Source organism: Heloderma suspectum, chromosome 16, assembly GCF_057233095.1.
Source record: "Heloderma suspectum isolate Gila_16-S chromosome 16, 16-S_ref, whole genome shotgun sequence".
Taxonomy (NCBI): domain Eukaryota; kingdom Metazoa; phylum Chordata; class Lepidosauria; order Squamata; family Helodermatidae; genus Heloderma; species Heloderma suspectum.
In genome coordinates, this window is record NC_139473.1 from 7972977 (window position 1) to 7984767 (window position 11791).

Sequence of the window (11791 nt, forward strand, 5' to 3'; positions counted from 1 at the left end):
GATATGTGGGCATGGAAAAACGTTTTTGTTCCAGCAGGCCTTTGGGGATAACTAGTCTGGACCTGCGAAAATATGACGCATGGATACGATTTTTGTTGTGGTGGTTGTCTTTTAATGTTTTAATATTGTTACAATTTTCATATCGATGATTTAATTATATTTTTAACTTTTGTACGCTTGCATTTATATTTCTATTTACAGGTTTTAACTGTATAAGTTCCAACGTTGTAAAGCCGCCTTGAGTCCCAGTATTGGGGAAAAGGCGGGATATAAATATAATAACAATAATAATCCGTCCTGAATCTCCCACCAATCAGCTTCATGGAATGACCCCTTTGGGTTCTAGTGTATACAACTAGTATTGCATCCCTGGTTGGTATCTAGGAGGCCACCTTGAGGTTTTCATTCTCCTGGTTTCCTAGAGCACCATATGCACAACTACAGAATGCGGCATGTGGTCCAATCTCTTTCACATTCAGTGTGCCAGGCCATTGCTGGGTTGCAGGTGGACTGTTGACAGTGATGGGCCATCATGCACAATGGCAGCTTGCGCATCTCCATTACGTCTTGTGCACATGTGGTAAAAGCAATATCTGTGCAGCCTGGAATAATAAAACTGAAATAATAAAAATCGGCGCATGTGCAACGTGGCAGTGTGAACCAGGGTTGTCTTCCACATCTTGGTTCCATGTCCTCTCTCCATTGGAAGAACGGTGGGCATTGAATGGAGACAGGGTCTCCTCTGTGGTAGCACCCCATCTTTGGAATTCTACCCCCTGAAGAGTTTGCCTAGAACCATCCCTATTCTCTTTTTTGGTGCCGAGTTTGGCCGGGGGGGGGGGGGAGGCTGAATTTTTACAACCGACTTGAATGAGTTATTTGTTCTGTTCTATATGGGTTTGATTGTACTTCGATATTCTTTTGATTTTTCATCTGTAAGCCGCTATGGCTGGAAAGTGAATCGGAAATGCGTTCGACGGGTTCTTGCTGCCACCCTGTGTGTCGGTAAGTTTCAGGGAAACCTGTTCAGTGGTGAGAGAGTTAAGCACACCCTTCTCGGAGGAAGCTTTCGGAACACGGGAAATTGCCTTAAACTGGGTCAGGCTGTTTTTCCATGTAGGCCTGTGTTGCCTATGCTGACTGGTAATTGTTTAGGCAGACAAGGGTCTTTCCCAGGGCCGGCGACAAGGGTAGGCATGGCTGGGCACTTGCCAAGGGCCCACCCCCACCCTGGGCCCACTGACAGGAGCCCCTGGAGTCGCTTCTCCTCTTCACCCCTGCAACCTGCTCGTTCACCTGCCTCTTGTTCCAGCCCAGACAACAGCAGTGGCGAGGAGGAGGAGGAGGAGATGCCACGGCTTGTTTTCTCCCTGGCTCTCTGCTTGTCAAGCAGCCAAGTGGCAGCCATGATGAGAAAGGGGACAAGGAGCAGGAGCAGCTGGCGAGAAGGTAGACTCACTGGGGGAGGTGGCCTGTTGAGGGAGTCTTGCCAAGGACTGTCAAAAGCCTGGAGCCAGCACTGCTGTGCCTGCCCTCAACCGTGGCCGAGATCCATCTTCTCCCATCTCTGAAGGCCTTCCATCACCGGGCAAAGACGTTTCTTTCTTCACAGACTGGAGATAACAGCGGGGATGCAAGTGTGCACAAAGCCAAGGACTCCTTCCAGTGCCCCGAAAGGGACGGTGAGAGGCACGCAGAGGACATGTCCGAGTTGGCCGGCTGGGAGAGGAGTGCCGATTCATGCACCATACGCCGTCCCCGTCAGGACAACAAGCAACGTCCTCTGCTGCCCCTCAGTTGTGGAACAACCTGCCAGCTGAAATGCACCTGCTGACCTCGCTGAAGGTCTTTAAGCAGGCATGAAAGACTCTATTGTTCCGGCAGGCCTTCCCTTTTGGGAACTCCTGTTCCTTCTGCTGGCTTTTGCATACTGTTTTTTAAGCAGTGTTGGTTTAAGCTGTGTTTTATTGCTGGATTCTTTAAAATGTTTTTCGTTCAAAGTTGTTTTTAGTTATATGTTGTTTGTCCCTATGTTTTTATGTGAATGGTTTTTAAACTTTGCATATTTTGTATTTTAATGTTTTAACTTTTGTAAACCACCCAGAGAGCTTCAGCTATGGGACAGTATAGAAATGTAATAAATACTAAATGATAATAGTAACAACAACACGCAAAGCCAGGGACTCCTCCCAGTGCCAGCAGGGCCATCCTTCACACAACTCTCGCCAGGGCCAGTATCAAGAGTAGGCATGGTTAGGAATGTTGGAAAAATCCATTAGGGGAGGGGAGTTGGACAAATTTCCCCCCGGACTTTGTTTTGGTTCCCACTGCAGCGCCTGACTCGATCTGCAGCAAGTCGGGCCAGTTTGCGAATTTTCCAGGCATTTTGCGCATTTTTGTTTTCACAGGTTCCGGGATTTGTGTAAATTTCTGAGCAATTTGCACAAATTACTGAGCAGTTCACACACATCTCTGAGCAATTTGCGCAAATTCAGCCGTAATTTGGACAAATTTGGCTGCAATTTGCGCAAGATGTTTGGAAGTGTGTGCAAACTGCTCAGAAATGTGTGCAAATTGCAGAAACCATGGGGGGGGGATATGGGGAAAAAAGTTCCTGGAGTTTGGGGGAAATCCCGCAGCTTGGCTCACAAATGTAAATCGAGCTGTACACATTGCAGAACTCCGCTGAGTCACAAAAAGAACCAGATTTCCCAGCGACAGACATTTCTAGGCATGGCTCCTGCCAAGGGCCCACAGCCCCGCAGGCACCCACTGACCAGAGCCCCCTGGACTTGCTCCTCCTCTTCCGGCCTGCTTGTTCCCCAGCCTCTTGCTCTGGCCCAGACAGCAGTGGTGGTGAGAAGGAGCAGGAGACACCATTGCCTATTTGCACCCTGGCTCTCTGCCTGTCCAGCAAGCAAGCAGAAGCAATGAGGAGGAGAGGGGGGAGCAGCTGGTGGCAGTGGCAGTGAGAAGGTGGACTCACTGAGGGAGGGATCCATTGAGGGTGTCTTGCCCAGGAGCCCTCCAAAACTTGGAGCCAGGACTTGTCTTTCCCATCATCAGCTCCCCGATCCTTTTAACTGGAAATGCCAGGGACTGAACCTGTGACCTTCCACATGTAAGACAGGGCCTCTACCACTTTGCCAGGGAAATGGGGCAGTCAGGAGCATTGTTACAGCTGTAGTGCCAACCACGTAGTTTGCCCCTTGGAGTAGCTGATGTCATGATGGTTGGGGGAGGAATGTTTCTCTGCTGTGCTCAAGGTCCTTGGTTTTGCTGCGAGTTGCTTCTTCTGCACCAATGAAAATCTTGGCTTTGTACCCCTTTGCTTCATCGTTAACTGAATCACAACATCGGGATGGCAGGCATTTGCAGCGTAGGACGATATGTCATGATTGTTTCGTGTCGCTTGCTCCTCTTTAAAACACACCCCCATAAATCCAGAAGAACATTAATCTGGGAATTTCACAAACACACACACAAATGACTGTACAAAATAATATTTCCATCCCACACACAGAAAGCTGGGCCTTCGCCGTTCTTCCGTCCAATCTTCCCAATGAAAGACTTTGCTCTGTTTACTCATCCGGGGCTACCGTGAGCGGAGGGGGCAGAGAAGCAGAATCGGCATTAACCGTGTGTTTCCATCTCCGGATAGAGGCATAATCTCTTCAGCAGGTGTACATAAAAGATTTATTTTTGAATTAACATGCTATTGATTTGTATTATGTAAAGCCGCGTGCCGAGAGCTAGAACAGGCAGGCGGTATTATGTGCCTGTAGCGCATGGGCCAGAGATATCGGAATGCCGGCGCTGCCGTTGTGGCGTTAGCGATGCTTAAGGCTCTCTGTTGTCATGAGGATGAATGGGATTAGCGTCTGGGATGGTAAAGTCGCTCGAGCGGTGGGTGGCCCTGGCGCTTAATTTCTGCTAAGACCAGAGCCAGAGACTCAAACATCCCAAGAAGCTGCGTCCTCTGACCTGGAAGCTGCGTCCTTGAGGCCTGATGTTAAAGGGATGGTGGCAGCTAAGGCAGAGGAACTTTGCACACCCTCAGAGGCACTCTGTTCTTGCAGCTAAGCATGCTCCAGAGCGGCTTCTTGGCATCAAACACAGATCCTGTACCTCAGACATGCAGGGGTGTTGAACCTCTTTTAACCGGAGGGCTGAATTCCATTTTGGAGAAGTTCAGATGCTTTAGCTTAAGAGCGCAATCCTACGCATGTTCAGACAGAAATATTGTAGGCCAAAATATTGTCGCTTAAGAGCGCGATCTTATGCATGTTTAGGCAGAAAAAAAGACCTACAACTCCCAGCATGCCCCAGCCAGCATGGCTGGCTGGGGCATGCTGGGAATTGTACATCTTTTTTTCCTGTCTAAACGTGCATAGGTTTTGCCCTTAAATCTCTTTCTGCCGGTAACTAAGTTCAACACCTCCGCTTTAAGGAAGTCCTCAACAGCGGCCTGAAATGGATCCCAGTATCCCGTGCTGCCCTATTGGAGAAGCATGGGCTTCAAGTGAATATGAGCAGTGGGACCATTTGACCATCAGCTTCTCTAGCATGGAGGTCAGGGGTACACTGGACAGCTGAAGGAGACCCAGCTTCATATCTCTTATTCTGGCCCAGAGCTCTTTGGTTTGTTTGGGGGAAACTTCCTCTCTCTCTCTCTCCCAAACCTACCTCGTAGGTTTGCCATGCCGACGAAACGACGTATTAAATCTTCAGGCATTTTTCTGCATCTTCAAAGATGTGACATCAGACAACTAAGAACCTTGAATAACCAGAGCTGGATAAGAACATGAGAAGAGCCCTGCTGGATCAGACCAAGGGTCCATCTAATCCAGCATTTTGTATACACAGTGGCCAACCAGCTGCCCACGGGAAGCCCACAAGCAGGGCATGAGACCAACAGCACCCTCCCGCCCATGTTCCCCAGCAACTGGTGTACAGGCATACTGCCTCTGATACTGGAGATAGCACATAGCCATCAAGACTAGTAACCTCATCCTCCATGAATTTGTCTAAGATATTGCTCCTATAATCATTTGTGTGATTCTGGGGCGGGGGGGGGGGGCGGAAACCTTGCTGGAAAAAACCCTTAGAAATTGGACAATATCCATCAGGTCTCCCTGAACCACAAATTTTTATACTTTGGAATTCTGCCTTCTTGTATCATTGTATTGTAGACCAAGGGTTCTCATGGGGTATTATGTGTACAACTGGTGGGAGGCAGAAACAGTCCAGGTGGGATGTGGGGTTTTCATAACAATTACTAAAAAATCACTCTCCCTCAGTTCCCAAGTCCTGCAAGTGTGACATCTCTTGCCCACCCTGCCTGCCACGAATTATCCACCTGTGACTTCTTGGCATGCTAATAGTACCCTTTTTAATGACGAACGGAAGTATTATTTTTGTATATGTTTTAAAGCCATAGCAATGACATTTACTCCCACCAATCCTCCTGCAATTGTTGATGTCCTTAAAACTTACCGTAAATGATAAACATAATAACACAATGCCTGTAAAACTCATAAATGCCCTTGTCAGAAAAAGTGGGCTGTTTCTCGGTGGTGACACCAGCGTTCTTGATAGAGTGATTGGTGGCATGTAAGATAAGAAAGTTTGAAAACCACTGTTTAGACCATCATAATTTGTATTTATGGGTCTACATGTATACATTTTGAATTACGTTCTCATTGATATTATCAGATTCTTGTGTTTTTTCTCCACTTTATTTTATTTTCATGGTATGAATCTGTCAACCTTTGTCTGCGGCATGTTAAATATTCAGGCATGTTTTCTGAATATTCAAAGATGTGACATCAGACTTCGACGTTTGGCTTTGATTTAAAAAATAACAATATCTGATATTTTTATATCTGACAATATTTGACTGCTCACATGCAATGGCGTTTCATATTTGACAGTGTTTATTTATTCATTGCTGATAATTCCTATACTTCTTTTCATGTTTTTTTATAAAACAAGTCCCAAGATAAAAACATGACAAAATATCATAAAACCAATCAATAAAACAATAAAACAGAGATAATAACATCTCACTAAAATAATCAAATAATCAGGGTTAGCTAGCAATGTTACCAGTCAGGAAATGCCTAAGGAAATAAATGTGTCTTAAGTTGTCAGTGAAAACACCCCACACTATGAGGTGCCCACCTGATTTCAATGGGGTGATGACTTTTCATCAACTGTATGATTCTTGAGGACTAGTTGCCCAGTCATACAATAATAATTTACAATCTTGTGTCCTACTTTGCTGATATCCTTGTGCAATTTTGTTATTTGGCTAAACAGTGAAAGCTGACTATACTGCAGCAAAAACAACAAAGTGCTATATTTAGCATGCAGTAGTACTGTTTAATATTAGACTCTTTTTGCTAGTTCACATGTAATGGCATCTAGAATTTGATATCTAAGAAACAGTGGTATTAGTACATGACACCATTTAATGGCAGACATGTAATGGTGTCTCATGTTTCACAGCTGGCATGCAATGTCTTCGACAATATTTGATAGATGACATGCAATAGCATCAGCATTTGCGAGCTGACAACTTAAGAAAATTCAGATTCGATGCCAGCAAATGCCAAAAGGAATTAAGAGACGCCAAAGCACTTAAAGTTTGAGCAGTTTTCTTGAATGTGATACCTCACTTCCCTTCAGCTTCTGGCTAACCCGGGGGACAACTGGGAAGACACCAACATCCCTACAACTGCTACTAACTCTTCCTCCTTCAGAGCCAGCAAAGTGACTGTGTGTGACTGGGAGAGGTCACAGCAAAAGTAATGGGCCCAATTAGTTGTTTGGTGCTCCCAGCACCTCACTGAGGACTAGCCACCCAAGTGTAAGATCAGCTTTTGCTCTGGCAAAAAGTTGGCCAGAAAAAGTCTCAAAAGTTGAGAGGTTTATCAGCAGCTTTTGCTCTGCCCCTGTCTTTCTCTGGCTCTCCAACCACTGCAGTGAACCATCTGTTGTTGCTGGCTGAGGTGCTGAACCAACCCAGGTCGATTTCTTCTCTCTGCATGCTCAGACTCTATGCGTCACCTGGGTTCCGCAGGAACCTCTAAAAGACACAGACAAAAACAGCCATTGTTAAGGTCCACAGTCAGGCAATTGAGAAGAAGCCTCTGATGGATGCCATATAACGTGCAAATTGTTGATCACAAATTATAAAATGCCGTGAGCTCTTAAGAGGAGGAAATATGGCTAAAATAAGAACATAAGCAGAGCCCTGCTGGGTCAGACTAGGGATGGCGGAGAATTTCTCCCCGAATCTTCGGGAGGCCGAATGCCAACGCATTCAGCCCCCGAAATTGGTGGGGAAATTCTCTGCTACCCCCCCGCCCCCCCCCCCGGGATGGGACTTACTGTGGCCGAATGTCCCTCTCAGCGGCGGGTCCCAGCGGCGGTTCGGTGGCGGTTCATCGGGGGCAGGGGCGGCGGCCAGTCTCCCGACCGGCTGCCACCGCCGCCATTGCAAAAAAAAAAGTAAAGTAAAAAAAAAAAAAAACACCCGTGATAGGCTACGTAACGATTTACGTAGCCTATCACGGCTAGATTTCCAAAGTCAGCCGTGATAGGCTACGTAAATCGTCACGTAGCTTATCACGGGTGACTTTGAAAAAAAAAAGCGCGTACGCAAATGGCGGCGGCCCATAGGCGTCGCCATTTGCGTTCCTTATTTTGACACGTCTAGTCTTCGTAAAGATTTACATAGACTACGGAGAAAATAAGGGAACGCTATTTGCGTTGCCCTTATTTTCACCGTAGTCTACGTAAATCTTTACGTAGACTAGACGTGTCAAAATAAGGAACGCAAATGGCGGTCCCCATGGGAGCCGCCATTTGCGTACGCGCTTTTTTTCTTTTTTTTCCAAAGTCACCCGTGTTAGGCTACTTGATGATTTATGTAGCCTAGCATGGCTGACTTTGGAAATCTAGCCGTGATAGGCTACATAAATCGTTACGTAGCCTATCACGGGGGGGGGGGTGTTTTTTTACTTTTTTTTTCACGGCCGGGTAGATGGGGCGCTTCTACCCGGCCTGAATTTTGCCAGCGAGGGATGGGGCGCCTCCCCCCCAGCCTGAATTTCGGCCGGGCGAGGTGGAGCGGGGCACCTCCCCCCCCTCGCCTGAACTTCGGGCGGAGAACCGAAGCGCCTCCCCCCCCACCGCGAAGCAAGCTTCGAGAACAGGTTAGGGACTTTCGTCCATCCCTAGGTCAGACCAAGGGTCCATCTCGTCCAGCATTCTGTTCACACAGTGGCCACCCAACTGTCGACCAGGAACCCACAACCAGGACATGAGCACAACAGCACCCTCCCACCCATATTCCCCAGCCACTGGTGTACATAGGCATACTGCCTCTGATACCAGAGGTAGCAGATAGCCATCAGGACTAGTAGCCATTGATAGCCTTCTCCTCCAGGAATTTGTCTAACCCCCTTTTAAAGCCATCCAGATTGGTGGCCATTGCTACATCTTGTTCCATAGTTTGACTCTGCGCTGGGTGAAGAAGCCCTGCCTTTGATCTGTCCTGAATCTCCCACCCATCAGCTTCATGGGAGGACCCCATCAGGTTCTAGTATTATGAGAGAGGGAGAAAAATGTCTCCCTACCCACTTTCTCCACACCAGGCATCATTTTGTACACCTCTGTCATGTCTCCCCTCACTCGCAATCCTGTACACACTTCCATGGGTGTAAGACCCATTGAGCAAAGTGGGGTTTAGTTCTCGGCACACACATAGGATTATGATGTATCTAATAATGCAGAAGAGGAGGAGGAAGAGGAATTTATACCACTTTTTATAGTTTTCAAAGTGCTTCTTGGAATCCAGATGTGGGGAATTTATTTGGTCTACATTCACACCTGGGATAGCAGTCTCTGATGCAACACATAAGTGCACCAGAGGTCAAAAGTAAAATGGGTATGGCTTTTGAAAAGGAGATGTTCCCTTGTAGGCTGGATTAAGATGTGGGCCATATAAAATTCCCCGTGGCTGTTGTAATCTCTACAACAACCTAGACCAAGAATCATAGGTTTGGAGGGGGCCTAGAAGACCATCGAGTCCAACCCCCTGCTCAATGCAGGAAGCCTGATTCCCAGGCAGTCTCCCATCCAAGTACTAACCAGGGCTAACCCTGCTTAGCTTCCGAGATCAGACAAGATCTTTGCTCGACATCATAGAATCATAGGGTTGGAAGGGGCCTACAAGACCCCTCGAGCCCAACCCCTGCTCAGTGCAGGAAGCTTGGTTCCCAGGCAGTCTCCCATCCAAGTACGAACCAGGGCTGACCCTGCTTAGCTTACAAGATCAGACAAGATCCGGCACTGTAAGGCAGGAATCAGCATTCTTAACCTTAGATTGCCAGTGGCATATTTAATCATTCTTCAGGGCTAAAAGATTCCGTCCCATGAGAAGTACTCATTGCATGGCTGCTGAATTTCCAAGCCAACAGCCCCCAATCTAATCTACGGCGCTAATTTATATATTAAACTATGGACAGGATTCATGGCAGTCATCACTTCCCAGGCTGATGTTTGTAGCTCGTGCTGAAGTTAAAAGCAGAGGAGCAGGTAGGCAGGGATTATTTCTGGTCAGCTTGTTCTTAACAACAAAGCATCTAAAATCTTGTTTTAAAAATCAGAGAGGGTGGCAGACAAGGGAAGGCATGTGGCTTATGCCCTATTATTTTATTTCGGTATCCTGATTTCACTTGCTTGCCTACCGCCGGGAGGGGGGAAGGGGAGAAAGGCTTGGAGGGCATCTCTAAATCACTCTCACTTGCAGGAGTTCTGTCAGGAAAAAAGCCATTAATATGAGGATGGGGGGGTGGGGAAGTATTACCATCTATTATTTGCCATAACATGAATTTAAAACCAGGAAGTCGAATGATAAAATATGTGGTGGTAGGTGGGGGGGGAGGGGGGCAAAGTAGAATAAGTGATAGCTTTGGGCCTCGGAGCCTTCAACTTAATGTGCTAAGTAAATCCCTGAGGTTAAAATTGCATGGAAATTGTCGCAGCTCGGGGAGACATATTTTTAACTCTCCAAAAGCTTCCTGCAAATCTACTGGCAGGATTGTTTTTTCTTTCTCTCCCTCTCTTCCTTCTAACAGATACACGAACCGAACAACTCTTCAGGAATTCCTTGTGAGCTGACGGTACGGCCGTGGAAGTCAATTGGCACACACAGCGCGTGGGGCTGCCCTTGGAGGCTGTTTGGAAACTGCGGCCAGTTCAAAATGCAAAAGGCTGTTTATTATTTGAGCTAGGGCAGCCAGGTGTCCTCTTTTAAAGAGGACAGTTCTCTATTCACAAGGCTTCCAGAGGACTGCCCTCCATTTGAACAGCCATCTTGCACAATTCTGGTTTAAAATGAGCAAAGAGCTGAGAATTTCTCCAGGCTAAAGTTCGGTTCATCCCAAACTTTGAGAATTTTGCATGAAAATTTATAAGCATTTTTATGCACATTTCCCCTAATGCATCCATTTTTCTATGCATTGTTCCCTAATATACATACATTTTTAGCAAGCCATTTTCCCAACATAATGCATTTTTGAACATTATTTCCCTGACTATAGCCAGTGCAGTGTAGTGGTTAGAGTGTTGGACTGGGAGCTGGGAGATCCGGGTTCTAGTCCCTATGCAGCCATGAAGCTCACTGGGTGACTTTGGGCCAGTCACTGACTCTCAGCCTAACCTACCTCACAGGGTTGTTGTGAGAAGCAAATGGACAAGAGGAGGACCACATAAGCCCACCCACATTGGGTTCCTTGCAAGAGGAAAGAAGGCAGGATATAAATGGAATAATAAATAATACAGTTACATATACATATACATTTTTATATGCATGTTTCAATTGGAGAATTCCATTGCAAAATTCAGGGAAGTACAAATTTCGATGGATAGCTGAGTTTCAGTTCACATGGTGGCTTGAAAGTGCCAAAGTGTGCACTGAAATGTGAACAGGAGGGGTTTCTCCCCCATGCCCTGTTCCAGGTCCACATGGCCAGTGTTACCCGCATCTGTAACTGTGAGCACAGAAATTTGTCAGTGCTCTTGCACAGATATAGAGGTTGGGCCTTAGCTCAGGGGTAGAGCCCCTGCCTTGCAGGGAGAATGTCCCAGGTTCAATCCCTGACAGCTCCAGGTTGAGCTGGAAAAGCTCCTGCCTCAAACCCTGGAGAGCCGCTGCTGCCAGTCAGTGTCAACAATACTGGGCCGGATGAACTGAGGATCTTACATCATATAAGGCAGCTTCCTGCATTCCCATTTAAAATCATCCCTTTTTTCAGAACCATAAGGACTAGAACCTTGCTTTCTTTTTACGGGAAGGTCCATAGCTAGAGCCCCTGCTTTGCATGCAAAAGGTCCCAGGTTCCATCCCCAGCAGCGTCTCCTGGCAGGGCTGGAAAAATCCCTGCCTCAAACTCTGGAGCTGCCAGTCTGTGTCGACGATACTGGGCTAGATGGACCGAGGGTGTGACTCGGTAAGGCAGCTTCCGATATTCCTATGGAAGGGGCGGCGGTTATTACATTTTTGTTTGGGGGCAATGCAGTACAACCCCTCCTTAAAGACTCTCTAAGCCAATGGCAGGACACTCTCCAGCCCTGAGCAAAATGTCACAAATGGGATATGTAGATTGAAAGGCAAGTAATTGATCCCTTTGTGTGGCGGCGGGGGCAGCGGAGGCGTTTAGGCCTCGTTCGGAGCCCTTTCCCTCGCAAACCCCCGTCTCCCTATCGAGCCGGCCATGCT